The sequence below is a fragment of the Panthera leo genome, chromosome B1, assembly GCF_018350215.1.
Source record: "Panthera leo isolate Ple1 chromosome B1, P.leo_Ple1_pat1.1, whole genome shotgun sequence".
Lineage (NCBI taxonomy): Eukaryota > Metazoa > Chordata > Mammalia > Carnivora > Felidae > Panthera > Panthera leo.
Genome location: NC_056682.1, coordinates 55,262,001 through 55,284,355, shown reverse-complemented (window position 1 = coordinate 55,284,355; position 22,355 = coordinate 55,262,001). Strand labels below are relative to the sequence as shown.

The window sequence follows — 22,355 nt, the reverse complement described above, 5'->3', positions numbered from 1 at the left end:
ATACCACACCTTTTCCCAGATCATGCTCTTTCCTAAAAACTGGCATCATCGCAAGTATGGGTCAAAATACGTCTATACTACGTGGGTCTTCTCATTATTTTTTTCAGCGTCCTCTTTGAAATCTGAGCAAGGTTTTAATGAACGTGGCTTCATTTTACTCTCCATGAATTACTACCCCAGGAAGAGTGCCAGCCACTCTTGCCTGAGCAGCCTACACCTGTGACTAAACCAAAGACCATCTCAGCCAGAGAGTGTAATAAATAGTTCCACCGTGGTACGATCATGTTTCATAAGCGGCAGTTGTCATCCTTGACCTCTGCTCAATTACCTGGTAACACTAAGAGAAAAGTAAATGTTAAAATCTTTGTTCAGTGTTGGCAAAATTCACTTCCTCAAGATACAGTGAGTGGTTTGAAACATGTACTCATTTGCGTCTACTTCTTTAGCTCAAATAACAGGTGCTTATGTTTAAAAGCAAATATATCTTGTGCAATGATTTATGACTTAGAAGGGCTGGTGAAATGAAGAAAGAGTAGGTCAAAGGAAATTGTTAGTGGCAATTAAGGAATAGATTTTTAATCTAGAAAATCAGAAACTTAAGGTGACAATAAAGGCAATCTTTGTAGTCAGTATTTTCTAATGAATTGCAATAACTCCCCTAGTATTTTCTTTCATTTCTTCATGAAAATAACGGAAATCTATTTTTTTTCTCCCTTGGGACATATGATTCCTTTTGCTGATTACGAGGCATTTGTTGAGCAATTGGTCCATTTCTTTGGGTCCCAGTGGGTGCCTAATATGAGTATGATTCCTTCAAGCTTTTAAAGGTCAGCCATATATTTTGTTGACCTTGAGGTGGCTAGAAAAACCACGCCTGCCATTTGGGCACACAGCATGCTGCTTCTGAATGATGAAGCCAGCAGCTTACTCATAGTTTTCTAACACACTGGTTGCATTTTCTGAATATACCCAGATTTTTTTAATTAAAGATAACTAAACCTTCACAGTCCTTTATCATACCTGTAACTCTTGTGGTGAATCAGCACTCATAAAAAAATAAAATCTCATTTCTCAAATAGAGATAATGAACTTAAGAAAACAACTTTTTGCTATTTCTGTAATTCCTATATTCCCTGCCCACAGTTCTCTTACGTGTCTCATTTTAACAAAATGCCCTAAGAAGCTATTGCATTCTTTGAGTATTGACTAGGAATGGAAGAAAAATCAGAGTTTTGGTTTTCATGCAGGAGATTGTTTTCAGTCAGAAGATGGCAGATGGACTTGGTCAGCATGGACTTAATTTAAAATTGCCTTATAGGGGCACCTGGGTGACTCAGTCAGTTAAGCATCAGATTCTTGATTTCGCCTCAGGTCATGATCTCACAGATTGCCAGTTCCAGCCCTGTGTTGGGCTCTGTGCTGACAGCATGGGGCTGCTTAGGGTTTTCTGTCTTCCTTTTTCTCTGCCTCCTCCTCCCTGCCCCCCTCCTCCCTCAAAAACAACATAAAACAAAACAAAAAAACGAGTAAAAAAAAAAAGTCTCGTATATGCAGTGATGAAAATCAAATCAAACTTAAAATACTAGGTGGAACATTTTCCTGAAAAAACTTAGAATAGTGATGTTGATACTTTGAAATGTTAATATTTTGAAAGTTGAAGTTTCAATCTACTTTTTTCCATTCCTTTCATCTCTCATCAGGTGACTATAAGTGGTGGTCCATTTGTCAGAGTTCAAGTGGTGTAAAAAAAAAAAAAAATCAGAAAATTCAGTGTGAATTTAACTCAGTTATTAACTCAGGTTCCTGATTTATTTCTAGTGCCTTCCATTTAGATATATATTTACTTATTTCCTAAATTCATGGGCCAGTACTGATACTCATAGTTGTTTTTGTTTAGGATATCCCAAGTGTACACTTAAAAACATTTGTCTTTAATTTGTTAGATGACTCAAAAAAAGTAAAACAACAACCAAAACCAAAACCATCGTGCTTTCACTGGTTTGTGGTAAAGTAAAAAGCATGAGAAATTCGCTGTGTTTCAATCTGCTCAGTTATCACTTGGAAATCACCTTTGCCTTGCCCAGAGAAGACTTAGGTTGGTTGAATTCTCTTGACTGTTCTGTGAAAGCATGTAGCAGTGTGCATGACTTCATTAAATAGGTTTAAAGAGTGAATGGTGCGCTTAATGGCACCTGGAATCTTGAAAGGACAATGTCTGTTATATGCCTAACTTCTTGCTAGGAGTGAAGATGAATCGGTCTCAAAAAGAAAAATAGAAAAATTCCTTCTGGGGAGGGGAAGCTAATGTCCTCTAGGATTTGGATTACTACAGTTTCTTCACTGAGAAAATTCCTTGATCTTCTAAGAATACGGGTACTACATTTGTGTGATTTTTATAATACAACATTGCTTCCTGTCTCAGGCAATGGAGTGAAGTAAAATGTGTTGGCTATTTAGCACAAGCTACCGCTCAGGAATACTAAATGTAGAATTTCCTACTCTAGGCTAGTTATCAGGAAGTAGGGAAGGTCAAATCCGTGCTGCTGGGGAAATTTTTTATATCCTTGTTTGTAAGCCTTAGCCCCTGCCCATCTTTGATTTTACTGTTTTGTGAACTGTAACAGTTTCTGTTATGTTTAGGGCACGTGAGTCCAGTAAGAAAGCTAAACTCTGTTTAGGTTTGAGAAATTCAGCAATCTCATGGTTTTGGAATAATCTGATATCTTAGTGGTATTTTCTTGCCACTGTCTCATTGAGATTTTGAAAAACCTAAGTAAGTCCATAATTAATAACAATAATAAAAGATTTGTAGGGAAGGCACATTCAAGTTGGTTATAGTATTCCTTACCAGAGCTTGAGGGAAGGGCGGAGCATTTGAGCGTGAAGGTGTAGGAAGAAGAGAAGGTGTGCCATCTAAAAGGATGAGCTTTGTATATATATAGTACAAGGACATGGCTTAGGACAATCATTTGTATTGGGAGTGTGTATTAGGAAAGATGGGGATCTAAAACCACATACCTTTTTTTTTTTTTTTTTTTTTTTTAACAGTCGGGTTGAGCGGTGCCTGAGTGGCTCAGTTGGTTAAACGTCGATTTCGGCTCAGGTCATGATCTTGTGGTTTGTGGGTTCAAGCCCCGTGTCAGGCTCTGTGGTGACAGCTCAGAGCCTAGAGCCTGCTTCAGATTCTGTGTCTCCCTCTCTCTGCCCCTCCTCTGCTCATGCGCGAGCTCTCTCTCTCTCTCTCTCTCTCTCTCTCAAAAATATTAAAAAAAAAAAAACATTGGGTTGTTAACTGAATATTAATCCCCATAATACTAAATGTCTTGGGGAAATTATATTGATATTTAAAATCACTGTGTGGTATGTAGTTCCTTCAAGCTAGTGGATTTAAAATAAAAGCTGATCTCCTTGTATACGAGTTGAATTCCTGCTGTAAATACTGTTAATAGCTTCAGTGAGCTTGGCCTGGTGGCTTGACTTCTCCAAGGCTCCTTTCCCTCATCTGTAAAGTGGACGCAGCACTCTTCCTGTGTTTCCATCAGGTTAAGGTTACCAGAGCTCCTAGGAGAGCATTTAAATTGCAGTTTTACAGTTGTTTCCCCTTCTTTGTCTTCTTGGATGAGCATAATACTTTGTACACAGCATCAAGAGTGCTTAAAAGAAGGAAAATACTTACACGAATTTGTTATGAATTCACAACTTTGAATTATAAGTGCAAAAGGGACGAGTCTTCTCTCCTAGACTGACTTTTGTCACAGGACAAAAGGAAGAGGACATTAAGGGAAAAAGGGAAAAAAAAAAGAAAGAAAGACCCGAGTTGGGAATTACAGATCCTACCTGGTTGTGTGCACTATATTTGCAAAATTGTTCTCCCACCTGCCCCTTTAAAAACAAAAAGAAAAAAAACAGGTTGATTCCAAGTTTTGCTGTTTAAGTAATTTTAGGTGGTTCTGGCTAACCTACCAATTAAATGGAGCAAAAGAAGTGATCTAAGGCAGAACGAAACTGGAAGAACAACTACTGAAGTTATTTATTTTCACTGTCTCTTCCTTATTCTTCCCCCAAGCAGAGTCTACAACTTAATTCCGAGCTGTGGTTGCTGAACATTCCAAAGCTTTAAAACTTCTGCTTAGTGGAGAAGTATTAAGAAATCCAAGTCCCTGCCATGGGTTTAATTATGAGGCTTAGTAAATACATTGTTTTCTTAATTTTATTATCTTTGTTCCTATTGTCTCTGTTGTGAAGAGTAATTTTTCTCCCAGCTGATTCAACTCAGCCACTCCTGGATTTTCTTAGAGATTATTCTCCATATTAACATTTAAAAGTTAAAATTATGCCCTTTCATTTAGTCATCGCATAGTTGGACCTATGTCACTGAGCAGTGATAAGGCTCTTTCTTTTCCTTGAAACTTGTTTTAAGGACACACACACATACACACACAGTTTGTTTATTCTTGTACAATATAGTAACAGTTCACCATGGGGCTGGAAATCTAGTCTGAAAATGGATTGAACATCAAATACTGACAAGGAACTTTTACTGAGATCTTACTATGCCTTCTGCCAGGTGTGTTTACATTCCCAATTTAACCTTCTGGCATTTTACAGATGAGGACATTTGTGGCTTAGCGAAATTAAATGCCTTGCCTGTCACCTGGCCTTGTAGGTAATGGAACTAGAGTTCAAACCCAGTCTGACAGAAGAGTCCACCCCTTCAGGCTGCCTTCAGTACCACCAAGTAGCATTTCCTGAGCCATGTTCTGTGAACCAAGATACATTAGTGGGAGTTACTTTAAAAAGGGTTCTTGGGTCAATAAGGTTGAGAAATGTTGCGTGCAGAGATTCTCAGGGCACATCAGGATGTTAAAAGCTCTGAAAAGTCCTGTAGGAAATAAATTTTAAGATTTTTAGCTCATCTTTCACAAATTGACCTGGTAACTGACTCAGTCTATAAAGAACTCTAGTGTCCTGAGAAAAGAGTTTGCTAATAGCCGAATCAAAGTCAGGGAGTTATTTCGGTGATGTTACTGGCACATGCTGTGTGGACAGATACACCTGTCTCCAGAGGAAGAATCTAGCTGCCTGGACTGGTTGAATTCTGCCTTTAGGCTGTTACTTACATGTTCATATTTGGCACGTCCTTTTCCAACTGTCTGAATTTTACCATCCTTTAAGATCCATCCAGGTTTTACCTCTCTGAAGCTTTCTTTCTTTTTAATTTTTTTTGTTTTTATTTCATTTCTGAGAGAGAGCATTAGCATGGGGAGGGGCAGAGAGAGGGAGACACAGAATCCGAAGCAGCCTCCAGGCTCTGAGCTGTTGGCACAGAGCCCAAAGTGGGGCTCGAACTCACGGATGGTGAGATCATGACCTGAGCCTAAGTCGGACGCCCAACCGGCTGAGCCATCTAGGTGCCCCTCTAAAGCTTTCTTTAATTACTTCAGTCTGCTCGGATATCTCTAATATCAGAAAGGTTCCTCATTGTGGAACATGATTATAAATAACTATAATACTGGTTAGCACATAGCTGTTTCCCCAGTTGGTCGTAAGCTCCTTGAGGGAAGGCCCTGTTTTACAGTGCTCTCTTGGTTTTCTGCCAATTAGCCTCTGGTCCTACTGTCCTAGAAAAGAGAGATCCAAGTTGTTCTAGTGGCTTTTGTTCAGTTGGCAAATCCTCATTGTCCCCTGGTAGTGACCTCCCAGTGAGACCTGCATTCATTCTTAATCCTCAGACTTGAACTCATGGAATCCTCCCACACTGGCGTTGGTGGGCCTGCTCCCTGTGTTGCTTTCCAGTGGGACACAACTCCATGATCTTGCTCTATTCATCAAAAATGATTTTAGTTCTGTTGCAAATTCTCAGGCACAGTAAGTATTTTATAATTGTAGAAAAATCCTACTGATCATCACCATTCGTATGGAAATGTCCAGTGCATAAATTGTGTTTCAGTTACTGGAAACTCATTTCGTATCATGAAAATATCAAAAACAGTTTCCCCCAAACCAGTTAAATGCTTTTGTAAATATTTTTCAGGCACATAAAACCCAAGTCATATTGAGTATGTTATGTGGATAAATTTTTCTGCATAGGCAAGATTGAGGGAGGCTTCTTAAAATATGAGTCTAATAAAGTTTACACTGAAAGCACTACCTTTTCTTCCAGAAACTCCCTGTAGTAATTAAGGATATTCTTCCTTTATTCCAAGCAACTTTTGTGTACAAAATTAACATCATCTGTCTTGACTGTTTTCACTCTCTATTTGGTGTGCACAAATGCCTCCGGAGGTCTTTGAGTGGTACCTGCTGGGAAACAGTGATTTCTACCACCACCCCAACCTTCCCTGGGGAAATATGGGAAGGGCAAACCAAAAGTCCAGTTACCAGTTGGTTTTGTTGGCTCTCTGTGAATTTCAAGGGATGGTAACTAGATGTTTGGTGTTTATATCAATTAAAATACAGATTTGACTTTCAGAGAAATCCAGAAAGCTGGATTTTTTTCCCCTCTTATGTAAATAGCCAAACTGATCTGGCAACTCTTCAGAGACCTATGTGATGTCATCAGGGATCCATGCCCCTTCTCCCTTGTTATTCTGTCATTCCTAGAGAGTTGCTATCCTCTACGTGGTCTGAGATTTCACCACCTTGCCCACATTCCAGTAGTAGGAAGGAAAGAAACTGAAAGGGGAGTTTCCTTCCATCTTTCCACCTGTATATAGCACGTTCAGCCACATTCCATTGGCCAATAGGTAGTCACTTTGAGGGAAGTTAGAAATGTATATTCTGGGTGGCCATCTGCATAGCTAAAAATCAGAAGTTAGGGAGGTGGTAAATAGGAGAGGAAGAATGTTGGGAGGTATAGGAGCCTTTCCCACAAAATAGCATGTAAGTTTTTTAATTATAAAGTTATAAGAGCAAACATCAAAAGTCCCTTGGTAGCTCAACTTTTAGTTCTACTCAGCTTCTTCCCTAGAAAGATCAGAATTATCTTGGTATCTGGTGTAAGTTTGGTTTTCTCACCCAAACGTAAAATGTATTTTTGCATTACTTCATTAACTGTTGATCCAAGACTCTTTTCAGACTTGTCTGCTAAACTCCTATCAACAGGACCAGATTTTAAGTTTCTCTTGCACACCCATTATCACCAAACAATGTTTATGGATGGTCAGTAATTTTATATCACGTTGAATCATGGATTATTAAAATTTTGCCTCTTCTCTTATTTGATAATAGATTCAATGGTTTCTTGCCTCTCCCCCCGCCCCCCCCCCCCAACAATGGGAACAGTCCCTACTCTTTGCATCAGAACTCTCTATCCACTGTCAAAAATCTAGAAGAGGCATGGAATTGTCAGGGTTGGTGATGTGTTGCTAAAAAGTCACTTTTGGGCCCCTTTGCTGTTGACAGGGGACCAGGGAAGGAGTATGGATCATTGGAGGAGTTAGCGGAAGTCTATAATTTCCCATAGTAACATTAAGAGGTAGGGCTCAGGGTGGTCAAGATGTAGTGGAGAATTGAAAAAGCAAAATTGGGATATAGAGGAAACACAGGGATAGTGATTAAAAGAGCTACCATCTGCAGGGCAGGTCAGTGGGGGAAGGCAGGGCAGGTCAGTGGGGGAAGGAAGAGGTTGGGATGGTCAGAATTCAGAAGCTTGCAGGAAGGCCCAGCAGATTGGATCTCTGGGGGTGGCATGGTGGGACCCTGGCTAGCTACCTGTTGTAACTCTAGAATGTAATGAGGCTGTTTGGGAGAAATCCGTAATGGAGCCGGGTTGGATAAATGCTGGAGACCAGAACCATTTCAGCTGCCCTGGCAAAATGCCTGGACTTGGACAGCAAGCAAGCAAAGGAGGAATCTGCTGTCTCCCTCTCATGACCCCTGTTGGCGAAGCCTAACAGGGTGGCAGTTGGTAAAGGAGAAATGTTTGCAGAGTTCCAAACCACAAAGAAGAATATAGAACTACATATGTCATATGTACATAAATATGTGGATATATGTGTATATAAATATAGTGGGTTTGGAGCTGAGAGACAATAGTTTAATAGTTAAACGCTATTGGATATAGAGCTAACGTACTGGATATAGAGTCTTCCTTTGGAAACTTCATGCTGGAAGGTTTGGGGCCAAATAGTACTGTGAGAGAAATTAGGTAGATCTGGACTGGACGTGATATGGATCTGACTTCTTCATATAGACAAGAATAAACTTTCTTTGCCAAGTGCTGCTTATTTGCACCCTAAGGAGAACGGTGGTCTGCCCAGTCTGAAACTCTGTCTCACAGCCACACCAGAGCTATTTTTATGCACGAGAGCGTGGCTCCCATCCTTTTATTCTCCTGGGTTAAGGACGCAGCTTAGGTTTTCTTTTCTTTCCTTTTGAAACCCGTTATGAAACTGTTATAAATTTCCTTGAGGCTTTCTTGAGTTTATTTCTAGTATCTGTGACTCATTAAAAAACTAGACTTTTTAGGTGTCTTGCGTTGTGTTGGGCCTTGAGGATACAGAGATGACTAAGATACAGTCTGTGTCCTCGGGGGAAGTAACAACCTAGTTTGTGGTACAAGGCACTTGGGAAGATAGTAATATTACATGTTAAATATTAAAATAGAATGAATTGTACCTGGAAAGTGGAAAAGAACAGGCCTGGGGAGGAGAATTAGCTTTTGAGCTCCTGTTCAAAAGTAGGGCTTTGGCAGGCTCTGGGAGGAGCGTGTATAGGTTGGCGTGTCTTGTGGGGGAGGGCAGCAAGCAGAAGCTATGAATTTGAGGGGAAAGAAGGAAATAATTATTACAGTGGCATTTGCCATATATTTACCAGTTTCTGTACGAAGTAACATTATTCACTTGCTCTAAAAATGTCCTTGTTTTGTCTTCGAGGGATTCTCCTTGTGTCAGAATTTTGAATTTTCTAGGCATCCACCCTCCTGCCCCCATCTATTACAATTTTCTGCGCTTCAGCCATATTCTTGCTGAGATAAGCCCCTTTTATAAGCAAAGAATTCTTATCTTACTTTACTTTCAAATTGAAGCTGGCTCATCTGTTTGTATATTACTTGTCCCTCACAAAGTGGTTTTGACCATCTATATGTGGAGCCTCCCTCTATATAAAAGGTTATCTTGAGTATCAGAATCTCTAACCAGTGAAATATTGGCCCTGGCTGCTGCCATGTCACTAGAAGAGGCAGGTCACTTTTATATGTACAGTTCTCGAGTGGTCATCATTGTCTTGAAAGGGAGCAGAATTAAATTGTAGCGAAAGAATAAAAATTCACCTACCTGAGCCTTTCTCCCTCACTATTCCTGTTTGTGCCAGTGGTTAATATTCTCTATCCTCTGTATAACATTACAATTAAGGAGATCTTATACCATCTTAAGCCACATCCCGGTCTCAGTTCTCTGTCCCTATCCATGGCACGGAAGGGACAGGTCTGTCCCATAGACACAGGTAATCGAACAGGGGTATCTAAGCTAAACCAGTTATATTCTTTGTGCTAGGATTTTTGAGTCATGTGGTGTTGTCTCCTAAGAGATGATGCAGAGTTGGTCTGTAAGACACAGCACCATGGTCAGCTCCTCAGGCATTGAAGTCACATTTGTATGTGACTGAGGAAACCGATCACCAGAGAAAGGAACGAAGTAAACTTTATTTCTAGAAGCAGAGAAGAAAGATGTTATGGAGAGGGACAGAGAAGAAAGATGTTATGGAGAGGGACAGACAAAAATACTCTATTTCTGCTATTTCTGCCTTAAGATCCTCCAATTTCCATGAGACCTACCTGTTCTAACTACAGATTAAGTTCTGTGACATTTGCCTGAGTCCTTAGTAGTCCCCTTTTACTTAAATGAGTTTCTGTATCTTCTATAACAAATGGGTACCATCATAGAAATTTCATCTATAAGCCAGAGAGGAAGATTTTGAGTAAGGCTCTTAAGTCACATACAGAAAGTTGTTTTGCCCGTGCCTTATATCTATTGCTATCTCTGTCTTGTCTCAAATTTGTTTTTGAGGTATGATCAAGGAAGATGAAGCATGTTTTTGTACAAGAGTAAAACTTGTTTTTCTATAATTTAGGATGTATGGCTTTTTGTTTATCTTTTTTGACAATACAGTCATTAACTATGGTATACAGTATGACTCTATAAGTGTATATCATAGGAAATTTGGAGAAATTTTTGTGTAAGTGAATGATAACCCAGAAGACAACAAAGTAGAAAAAAAGAATTCATAACCTCCCAAATTATTGACATTTAGTTTATTGCTGATGAGTAGCGTACTTGCTTTAATCAAAATCCCAAAACTTTACTTATTTGTTTTTTTTCTGGCTGAGGAAAAGTATCAGTTTCTTTGAAAGAAATCTGTCATTTACTAGGGAGGTATCTGAGTGGCTTATAAGATAGATGATTGTACCAAAAACTGTAGACTCGTAAGTTTTTAAAAAGACTAAATATATTCAGTTGTTAACAATAATAATACTTTATTGCTGTATTTACTCCGAGTTTGGGCTAATATAAATTTTGTTCATATGCTATGTAGTTCTAGAATTGTACTGTGAAAGCAATTAGACTTAGTTTTCAATTTTCCTATTTGTAAATGGGTTTAAGTTCTTTTTTTGATTGTCTAGGAACCAATTAAATATTTCTTTAATAGTTCGACTAATTGTTTCATGACTTTATTACTTATTTTACTGTGTTCATTTTGCAGAATGTTAAAAGCATTAAGAGGTAATGGAATGTTAAGGAGACTTATGATATAAACTAATTGGAGTTCTTATTGTCAGATTTAATGTAATATGTTAATAAACAGTATTTATAGAGGCCTGTTTTGTACATGTCTTGGGTTGTTTTAAGTGGCATTTAAAGTAGGCAATTTACTTATCAACATGGAAAGCTTGTCTAACTGCCTGAGGGTTAGTATACAGCACAGTGCAGCTCTTTAAAAACTGGAAAACTGTTGGGAAATTTTGTTTGCCAATACTTTTTACAATCAGTCATATTCCATGGCTTTGCGTGTAAATTTAAGAATTCATTATCTTCAGAAACAAGGGAGAGATGATGTTGCCGATAATAAAATGAAATTAATATCAGGTTTTGAATCAAATTACTTTTGGGGAGGTGGTTTCATGTGAGTCTTTGATTAAGATTTTATCTTATAGGAGGTAAATGCAGTCTGGCTTTTAGCCATAGGAGCATCCAATCTGAATCCTGAAAACATCCTTTCCGTCTTTTGTTGCTATTAAGAGATCAATGGAAGGTTTTGTAAACCTGAAAACTTCTGGCTCAGATCTCCTTCACTAAATTTCAACCTAGAATCAGTGGTTAAATAGCATATGTTAATTTTCAGTGCTGGTTTAGTAATGCACTTGTTTATAAAATTTGTTTTCACACACACTAAAAGTATCTATAAAACCATTTATTTCCTTTTTTGTTTGAGAGAGAGTGTGTGCAAGTGGGGCAGAGGGTGACAGAGTATCTTTTTAAAATTTTTTTTTTATGTTTATTTTTATTTCTGAGAGAGAGAGAGAGAGAGAGAGAGAGAGACAGAACATGAGCTGGGGGTGGGGGTGGGGGGGGAGAAGGAGCCACAGAATCTGAAGCAGGCTCCAGGCTCTGAGCTGTCAGCACAGAACCCAACACAGGGCTCAAACCCATGAACCGTGAGATCATGACCTGAGCTGAAGTTGGACGCTTAACCGACTGAGCCACCCAGGCGACCTGAGAGGGAGAATATCTTAAGCAACTCCATGCTCAGCACAGAATCTGGTGCAGGGCTTGATCCCACAACCCTGTAATCATGACCTGAGCTGAAATCAAGAGTTGGACGCTCAACTGCCTGAGTCACTCAGGTGCCCCAAAACCATTTGGTTCCTTCAATTTCAAGACCAAAATACAAAGTGCCTTTGGGATTTGGAATTGACTGTTGGGCTTGATGAAGTATCCTTCAACAAGTTTGTCATACTTTATTTTTACTTGTATGTCCTCATCTCTGAGTATTTATAACTAAATTTAGTTCTTTCTTGAAGCATACTAAAATGATCGATAACATGGATAGGCAACAATCTTCCAAAAATGGAAAGGGATCTGAGTGAGTGGGTCTAGTTCTAGGCTTACTTTGAAGGGAGTTGTATATTTGGAACAGTTGTCTGAACCTAGTGCCTTTCATTGCAGAAGACCTGTAAATGCTTGAGTTGGTTCTCTTTGATCACTCTTCCAGGATCATAGGATCATTCTGCAAAGGAATAAAAACAACCCCTTCCCAATGACTTCAATATCTGAATATAGTCCAGAAACATTTTCTTCTCTAGGAACATTGGGTCCTGAAGATAATTTCTCAGTGTAGAAACAGAGTTGTTCTTACCCTGATGAATCTCTTTGAACAATCTGTAATTACCATTAAGAATTTGTTTCATGCCACTTCTGGGATGCAGCAAAGGCAGTCATAAGAGGGAAATGTATAGCAATCCAGGCCTTCCTAAAGAAGAAAGAAAGATTTCAGATACACAACCTAACCTTACGCCTTAAAGAGCTGGAAAAAGAACAGCAAATAAAACTCCAAACCAGAAAAAGACAGGAAATAATAAAGATTAGAGCAGAAATTAATGCTATCAAAACCAAAAAAAACCAACAACAACAACAACAAAAAAAACCCCAACAGATCAATGAAACCAGAAGCTGGTTCTTTGAAAGAATTAACAAAATTGATAAACCACTAGCCAGTTTGATCAAAAAGAAGAAGGAAAGGGCCCAAATAAATAAAATCAAGAATGAAAGAGGAGAGATCACAACCAACACAGCAGAAATAAAAACAATAAGAGAATATTATGAGCAATTATATGCCAATAAAATGCGCAATCTGGAAGAAATGGACAAATTCCTAGAAACATATACACTACCAAAACTGAACAGGAAGAAATAGAAAATTTGAACAGGCCCATAACCAGTAAAGAAATCAAATTAGTAATCAAAAGTCTACCAAAAAACAAGAGTCCAGGGCCAGATGGCTTTCCAGGGGAATTCTACCAAACATTTAAGAAAGAGTTAACACCTATTCTCTTGAAGCTGTTCCAAAAAATAGAAATGGAAGGAAAACTTCCAAACTCTTTCTATGAGGCCAGTATTACCTTGATTTCAAAACCAAACAGAGACCCCACTAAAAAGGAGAACTATCGACCAATTTCCCTGATGAACATGGATGGAAAAATCCTCAACAAGATATTAGCCAACCGGATCCAGCAATACGTTAAAAAAATTACTCACCACAATCACGTGGGATTTATACCTGAGATGCAGGACTGGTTCAATATCCGCAAAACAATAAATGTGATACATCACAACAATAAAAGAAAGGACAAGAACCACATGATACTCTCAATAGATGCAGAGAAAGCATTTGGCAAAATACAGCGTCTTTTCTTGATAAGGGTTTTTTTAAAGAAAGTAGGAATAGAAGGATCATACCTCGAGATCATAAAAGCCACATATGAAAGACTAAACACGAATATCATCCTCAATGGGGAAAAACTGAGAGCTTTCGCTCTAAGGTCAGGAACAAGACAGGGATGTCCACTCTTGCCACCGTTATTCAACATAGTATTGGAAGTCTTAGCCTCAGTCATCAGGCAACAAACACAAAGAAATAAAAGGCATCCAAATCGTCCAGGAGGAGGTCAAACTTGCACTCTTTGCAGATGACATGATACTCTATATGGAAAACTCAAAAGCTTCCCCAAAAAATCTGCTAGAACTGATCCATGAATTCAGCAACGTGGCAAGATATAAAATCAATGCATAGAAATCGGTTGCATTCCTACATACCAACAAGGAAGCAACAGAAAGAGAAATCAAGGTATCGATCCCATTTACAATTGCACCAAAAACCATAAAATATCTAGGAATAGATCTAACCAAAGAGGTGGAAAAATCTATACACTGAAAACTGTAGAAATCTTATGAAAGAAACTGAAGAATACACAACAAAATGGAAAAATATTCCATTCTCCTGGATAGGAAGAACAAATATTGTTAAAATGTCGATGCTATCCAAAACAATCTGCATATTCAATGCAATCCCTATCAACACCAGCATTCTTCACAGAGCTTCACAAATGTATGGCCAACTAATCTATGACAAAGCAGGAAAGAATTGCCAATGGAATAAAGACAGTCTCTTCAGCAAGTGGTGCTGGGAAAACTGGACAGCGACATGCAGAAGAATGAACCTGGACCACTTTCTTATACCATACACAAAAATAAACTCAAAGTGGATGAAAGACCTAAATGTAAGACAGGAAGCCATCAAAATCCTCAAGGAGAAAGCGGGCAAAAACCTCTTTGACCTTGGCCGCAGCAACTTCTTACTGAACACATTTCCAGCAGCAAGGGAAACAAAAGCAAAAATGAACTACTGGGACCTCATCAGAATAAAAAGCTTCTGCACAGTGAAGGAAACCATCAGCAAAACTAAAAGGCAGCCAACAGAATGGGAGAAGATATTTGCAAGCAACATATCAGATACAGATTTTGGATACCAACCCTTTAAAGAACTCATCAAACTCAACACCCAAAAAACAAATCATCCAGTGAAGAAATGGGCAAAAGACATGAATAGACAATTTTCCAAAGAAGACATCCAGATGGCCAACCGACACATGGAAAAAATGCTCAACATCACTCATCAGGGAAATACAAATCAAAACCACAATGAGATACCACCTCACACCTGTCAGAATTGCTAACACTAACAGGCAACAACAGATGTTGGCGAGGATGTGGAGAAAGGATCTCTTTTGCACTGCTGGTGGGAATGCAAGCTAGTGCAGCCACTCTGGAAAACAGTATGGAGGTTCCTCGAAAAATTAAAAATAGAACTACCCTACAACCCAGCAATTGCACTACTAGTTATTTATCCAAGGGATATAGGTGTGCTGTTTTGAAGGGACATATGCACTGCCATGTTTATAGCAGCACTATCAACAATAGCCAAAGTATGGAAAGAAGCCAGATATCCATCGATGGATGAATGGATAAAGAAGATGTGGTATATATATATGCAGTGGAGTATTACTCAGCAATCAAAAAGAATGAAATCTTGCCATTTACAACTACGTGGATGGAACTGGAGGATATTATGCTAAACAAAATTAGAGAAAGACAAATATATGACTTCATTCATATGAAGACTTTAAAGAGACAAAACAGATGAACATAAGGGAAGGGAAACAAAAATAACATAAAAACAGGGAGGGGGACAAAACACAAGAGACTCTTAAATATGGAGAACAAACAGAGGGTTAGTAGAGGGGTTGTGGGAGGGGGGATGGGCTAAATGGGTAAGGGGCATTAAGGAATCTACTCCTGAAATCATTGTTGCACTATATGCTAATTTGGATGTAAATTCAAAAAAATAAAATTAAAAAAAATTGTTTCATGCATACTATGAATGTTGTTCCTCTTAAACAGCTATTTAAACTGATGACGTGGATGAGATAGGTAAAGGAATTTATATTTGGTTTCCTCAGATGTGCAGTCTCTTAGACAGTAGACAGACGCTAGATCTGACATGGAATCCGAAGAAGCTTTCAAAAATGTCACATGGGGTTTAATAATGAGGAAAAAGAATACACCTCACCATGTGCCTTCTGTTGACATTTTAATGTAAACCCTAAAACTAAAATGTGCATCTTATTGACATTATACAAAGAGTAACTGTCTTCCCATTGATAATGGAAATTGCTAATAACTGCAAACTGCTTACTCTACTTGCTTTCCCGTGTGAACGAGATACTTAGTTTTGATAATTTACTAATTAATAGGAAAAATGAACTCTTGGACAGTGCATTATATTATATTGCATATAACTGCCTTATAGTTTCCTAGTTCACGTTGTAATGATGGAGACATTAAGTGGGAATGTGTCCAAGTTGTTTAAAATGAAAACTTTTTATGTGTTGCGTAACACCTCCTAAAAAGAACTTGGAATTTGGAGCAGCGATAGGTCCTACTAGTTGGTAATATGAAGATTGTTGTTTGGTTGTCATGAAAACAAATTAGTTTGGTGATTATGGTGCCGTAGTGTAATAATGGCCTAATCTCAGAGCACTTTCCATGCGTGTTTCCATGTTTGTAATTTGCTTTACTTCCTGAATATTATCATCATTTATTCCTGTTGTTTAAATATCAGATTGAGGTATATCAAAGTTGGGTTCTTTGCCCAGACAGCCAGAGGTACATTTGAGAGGCATATGTGTTTCAAAGAAGGTGAAATTTTTAAAATTTTCCTCCTGCTCCTCGTCATCGTCATCCTCCTCCTCCTCCTCCTCCTCCTCCTCCTCCTTGTTTTTTAGAAGGGAAACAGAAGGAACTATATTGTTTGGGATTGTCAAGATATGGATAGTCAGGATCTAATTCCATGAATGCTTTCTTTTTGCAAACTCTGGAAAGTAACCCGAGAGTTTCAGACTTATCACTGAAATTATATTCCTCTTAAACCAAATAATACTGCCATGCAGGATTTCTGTAATCTAAGCTTTTATAAATTTATATGGCATCTGAAGCCTATTATAACATGTTCTCTTTTTTAGAAAAACATTTTTTTTTAACTTTACGGTGCAAGCAGAGGGAAAGGGACAGAGGGAGGGAGAGGAAGAGAAAGAAAGAAAGTTAAGCAGGCTCCACGCTCAGCCCCCTGTTGAGATCTGCACTGTATCCCATGACCCTGGGATCATGACCTGAACTGAAATCAACAGTCAGATGCTCAACTGACTGAGCCACTCAGGTACCCTACTAACATGTTCTCTGAGAACAGTAAAGAAATTTCATGTATATGGGGGGAAAGAAAAAATAGGGATAGCTTTGATAAATCCTGGACCAGACTTTTATGATAAAAGTAATTCATTTCCTAATTAACTTAATTCAGAAATGTGGAAAAGACCTTTCTCTTCTTTCTCAAATCTTGTCCTGTAAAAGGATGAAAAATGTCTGTTGTCATCAGAGGTGTTCCTTTTTTTTTTTTTTTTTTTTTTTTATGAGCTTAGATTCCATAGTACCTAATGTTGTCAAATATTAAACTCTGGACACAGTTTATTCTTGTCTGGGACTCTTACACGCAGCAGCATAAGCACAAGGGGGAGACGTGATCCTCTTTCTGCTGCTTCATGGCTAGCCAGCTTCACTCGGGTTCTCCCAAATCCCAGACCCAGGGGTGTCCAGGCTCTGGTTGGAGAGAAGCTGGGAGATGAAGAGGTGGAATGTGCAATAGTGGGAGGTGGATGGGCTTTCGAGCCAGAAAATTCTGATTATGAGCCCTGGTCCAGCCTTAGTTCCTAGGTGTAATGGGAGATCTTACTTAATCTTTGAGTCTTACCCTCATGATCTGTAAAATGGAGATTGTACCACCTCATATTGCTGCCAGGAGGATTAAACATTGCTTGATGCATGTTTCCAGGTTAAGGTTCCTGGCCTCCCTTACCCCTATTGCATTCTGGGAAGTGGTTAGGGGAAGCAGGAAGCAGGTGTAACTGGGTGTAGCAGAAGCCCAGGGCTCTGTGTGTGTGCGAAGAAGGAAAGGGAGAAAGTGAGAAGTGGTCGGCAGGAATATAAACCCTAGCTTAACCCTACTTTTCATAACTTCCCAACTGTGGAAAATAACACAAAGAAGTGGCATCTACGAGTCAATACTTCCAGTTGAGAGGAAAATAGTCTTTCTTGCATTTAGCTATTATTAGCCAGCTATTATTTGGCTGTTCTCCCCGCCTTGAGAAAAATATCTAAAGGAAAAGCCCTCCTTTCTTTGGTTGGTTTTGAGTTTTCGGAGTAATAAAAATGTGAGAAAAGGGAAGTATATCAAGGTTAGATAAGGAAGTTTATCAAGTGGGAGATATATGAATAAGTTAACTGACTATTCAGCTTTGTGACCCCCAAATTCTCTTCCTTAGACTACTGCTAACTTACTTCAGTGATCTTACTTAACCTGTTCCTTTAGTGAAAAAAGGCTTGAGGAAAAAGCCACTCTTTAAGCAGTGTCCAGAGTCTCTCATAGAGTAGATATATCTCTGTGGTACTTCCCAGCGTGCCCTCCTGTGAGGGGCTCCATTAACAATACAAAATATTGCTAGGGCCAGATAAGTTGGGCAAAAACTGTTTACTATACCCCCATCGCTTTTATTTATTTATGACTATTTATTTTTTATGTTTATTTATTTTTGAGAGAGAGAGAGAGAGCATGAGCAGGGGAGGGGCAGAGCGAGAGCAAAGAATCTGCAGCAGGCTCCAGGCTCTGAGCTGTCAGCATAGAATTCGATGAACCCACAAACCATAAGATCATGACCTGAGCTGAAGTCGGATGCTTAACCGACTGAGTCACCCAGGCGCCCCAAATGTTTATTTTTGGGAGAGCAAGGAAAAGCGGGGGAGGGACAGAGAGAGGGAGACAGAGGATCTGAAGCGGGCTCTGTGCTGACAACAGAGAGCCTGATGCGGGGCTTGAACTCACATACCTTGAGATCATGATCTGACCCGAAGTCAGGCACTTGACCGTCTGAGCCACCCAGGCACGCCTCCCCATCCCTTTTAAATTAACAAGTCTGAAAAGTCTTAAAGACATTGATTTAACTTTAATCCCATTATTTTAATAAATATTGTTTGAGAACTTGCCGTGCGTGTGTTGCAGACACCGTCATAGGCTGCCCCAGAGAGGGCTGGGGGAGGTGGAGAGAGACCAGTAAAAGATTGAAATGATGATTTCAGATAACGATGACTACTTTGGACATCTTAAAGCAGTGTGAGTGCTGTGGGTGAGAGGTGAGAACCATTTTTTTTTTTTTAATGTTTATTTATTTTGAGAGACAGAGTGCAAGCAGGGAAGGGGTAGAGAGAAAGGAAGAGAGAGAATCCCAAGCAGGCTCTGCGCTTGGTGCTCCGTCTCCTAAACCACAAGATCATCACCTGAGTCAATATCAAGAGTGGGACACTTAACTGGCCGAGCCCCCCGGATATTCCGGAGGTGAGAACCGTCTTTGAGCGATGTTCAGCAAAGGCCTCTTAAAGGTGATACTTGTGGGGCACCTGGGTGGCTCAGTTGGTTGAGTGGCCGGCTTCCGCTCAGGTCCTGATCTCACGGTCCATGAGGTCGAGCCCCGCGTCAGGCTCTGTGCTGGCAGCTCAGAGCCTGGAGCCTGCTTTGGCTTCTGTGTCTCCCTCTCTCTCTGCTCCTCCCCTGCTTGTGCTCTGTCTCTCTCTGTCTCTCAAAAATAAATAAATGTTTAAAAAAAAAAAAAGTGATCCTTGAGCTGGAGTCTGCATGATAACTGGAATCATGCAGCTGAATAAGACTTGCAAAAATCTTTGAGGATAGAACACTCTAGGCAGAGAGAAAATCAAAACAGGAATTCATGTCTTCTGAAGCACACTTTGAGGAGAATAAAGGCAAAGAGCCTACATGTGAGAAAGATTTCATAATCCCAATTTTGTGTGTCTCATAAATCGTTCATTTCTGTTAGCGTTGTGTGCTAGGTACTATGTGCTACAGACACAGGACAGTTGTTGTTTTTTTTTAATATTTATTTTTGGAAGGGTGCAAGCGGGGGAGGAGCAGAGAGAGGGGACAGAGGATCTGAAGCGGGCTCTGCGCTGACAGCAGTGAGCCCAAGGTGGGGCTTGAACTCATGAACTGAGAGATCATGACGCTCAAGTGACTGAGACACCCAGGTGCCCCAAATACAGTTATGTTTTAAAGAGTAGAGTAGTTCAAAGGCGAAAGACTCCAGATTCAGGGGACAGGTGCTAAGATGTATGATGGAGGCAGCATGTTGTAGTGGTTGAGGCCAGAGGGAACCTGACTGCCTAAGTTGAAATCCCAGCACTGTCTCATTCTAGTTTTATAACTTTGGACAAGTTATTGAACCTCTGTGACTGAATATTAGGGACCCTGAAGTGTCTCTTTCAGCTGATTGTTAGTTTTTGCAAAGTTCTTGGAATAGTGCCTCCCCTAATGTAGGCACCACTTGCTAAAATAGATGATGATGGTGTGATATTCCTATCAAAATCATTGCCATGGTCATTGTCAGCATCATCAGAGGGTAATGATATCATCATCATAGAAGACTTCCTGGTGACATGGCACAGCCCAGCTGCCTGGATATCTTTCATTCCCGACTAATAGTGCCCAGGCTTGTCCATGAGTGTCCTATATGATATGATCACTCATTATGTATGAACTATTCTTACTCAGCAAAGGAGATCAAAACTTGCTTTGTCTGCTTTCTACCCAAGTTAATTTTTTTTTTTTTAACAACAAAAAGTTCTGAAGGATTCATAAGCCTTTTGGCAGGGAGGGGGGGTAGTGGTGGGTGGGCAAGGGGAGAGTTGGTAATAGGGTTGAGGGTAGGAAGGAACAAATTAGAATCTGCAGTCAGCCTTGCTGGAAGGGTTAGGTTAGATGAGAATCCTAGTTCTGTAATAATGATGATCAAAATGACCTTAAGGCACTAAAAGATTCACCGTGTCCCTTCTGAATCAACCAAAGTTAAAATCTATCTGGAATAGTTGTAGCATTTTATTGATTTCTAAATCTTAGAAAATTGGCAATTCGTGTATAGAACAAAAAAACGCCAGTTGTTGCAAACATTCATAACCTGAAGAATTCATTCCCTAACCATTTAGATAAAAATGAGAGATTTTTATATAGCTAAAGAAATTATTAAACTTCTATTTTGTACGTGGAAGAAGCCATTTAGCTAACCAATTATATGTCTAACTCTGTAGCAGCCCTTGGAATTCATCTAATTGCATTCTATTGAAAGTCACTCACCTTTTGCAACATGACAATTTTATGCCAAGAGAACGAAAATGTCAGGTCTTTCCATTACAGAGAGCCAGATCTTCCCTTGCTTAGTTAAGGCAGAAAGAAAGCCACTGAGATTAATCTGTTTTAAAACTATTTTCAGCTATCTGTATGTCATACGTGCTGTCATGTTCTAAGACCACTTTGTTCTTGGACACTGCTTTCTAAAATCTGTAGGTTTCTATTCTTTAAAGAAAGAAAAAAAAATGAATATCTCACTTGACATATCATTTTATTCTAGGGAATCCTAATTAACACACTAATATCAAAGAACTGACAACCTCCTACACATTTTTTTAGGGTTCCATGTGCAAGACTGTGTTGTTCTAGTTATTTGAATAGCATGTATCCTTCACAGCTTGCTAATAGCATTTTTTTTTTTTTTATGCCTGTCTGGTCTTTAGAATATGCTAAGGAGTGGGAGTGAATGTCTACTCATAAAGGACGTTGCAGGAAGTATATTTTGTAGGGTAGAGTTATTTCCATATTTTTAGTACAAGATTCTGTAATCCTGAAATTCTAGATGGTAGACGGTTGAGTGTTGCTTTTTATTTCAGTGAGACAAAAGTAATGTTCGAAATGGGAAAAAGATTAGAAGAGTCTTTCTCAAATACCACTTTTGAACCTCAGCTTAAAATAGATGTATCACAGAGAATCTTAAGTGAAAGGAAAGAAAGAACATTTAGGAGACAGCTACTGTGTCCTAGGGATTATGATAGGTGTTTTCATTGAGGATTTAATTCTTACAATAAACCGTCATGATCTGTGATCCATCTCAAACTTATTCAGATTAAGTGGTTTACCTAATGGCTTTGTAAATTATTTTTTTGACTTTAATGTCTTTAAGTTCAGAGCCATTTTGTTTTTTTTACCTACCTTTCGCAACTGTGTAATATCTTTTAGAATGAATTTTGTATTTTTTCCCCTGATTTTCTTGCCTTCATTTCTCCTTTCTGCCTAATATTTTTTAAATCATAGTTTTACGAACTGTTTTTAGGTAGGCCACCTCATATTCTTTTCAGTATGAGGTAGAATTTTCAAACTAATAAATTAACTAATTACAAACTTGGCCAAAGTTACACAGATCAGAAATGGAAGAGCCAAACATTAATACAAACCCACATATGATTAATTGGAAAGTACTTGCTGTTCTGAAGGCACCTTGTTGCCTTATGGAATCCGGACAAAAATAAAGAAGAAATTTTAAGTGCTTTGAATGAATTCACAGCTATTTGTATGACTAGAATATGATCTATTTTGAGCAAAGAGAACTGGGTTATATTCTATTTCTATATTGAGCCAAACTAGTAAGTCATTTTCAGTCTATAGGATTCACTTCAACATTGTATTAACTTAATGAAAATGCCAACTCCCATTCAGAGCATATAACCAACAAGTGATATCAAAGAGGACATTTTAGAAAAAACACCCTTCTTCTAGTAATTCCTGATTGTGTCTTACAACCTTCCCTGTTAATTGGCTTGGAGTGCCTAGTAATGCTCTGGCCAGGTTGTCCAGAA

General features: G+C 39.0%; 1 protein-coding gene across 4 annotated transcripts in view; it reads left to right on the top strand.

The window, feature by feature from the left end:
* GALNT7 (polypeptide N-acetylgalactosaminyltransferase 7) overlaps window positions 1-22,355 on the top strand; it is a 146,066-nt gene that overhangs the window by 12,906 nt on the left and 110,805 nt on the right. The window lies entirely within an intron of this gene.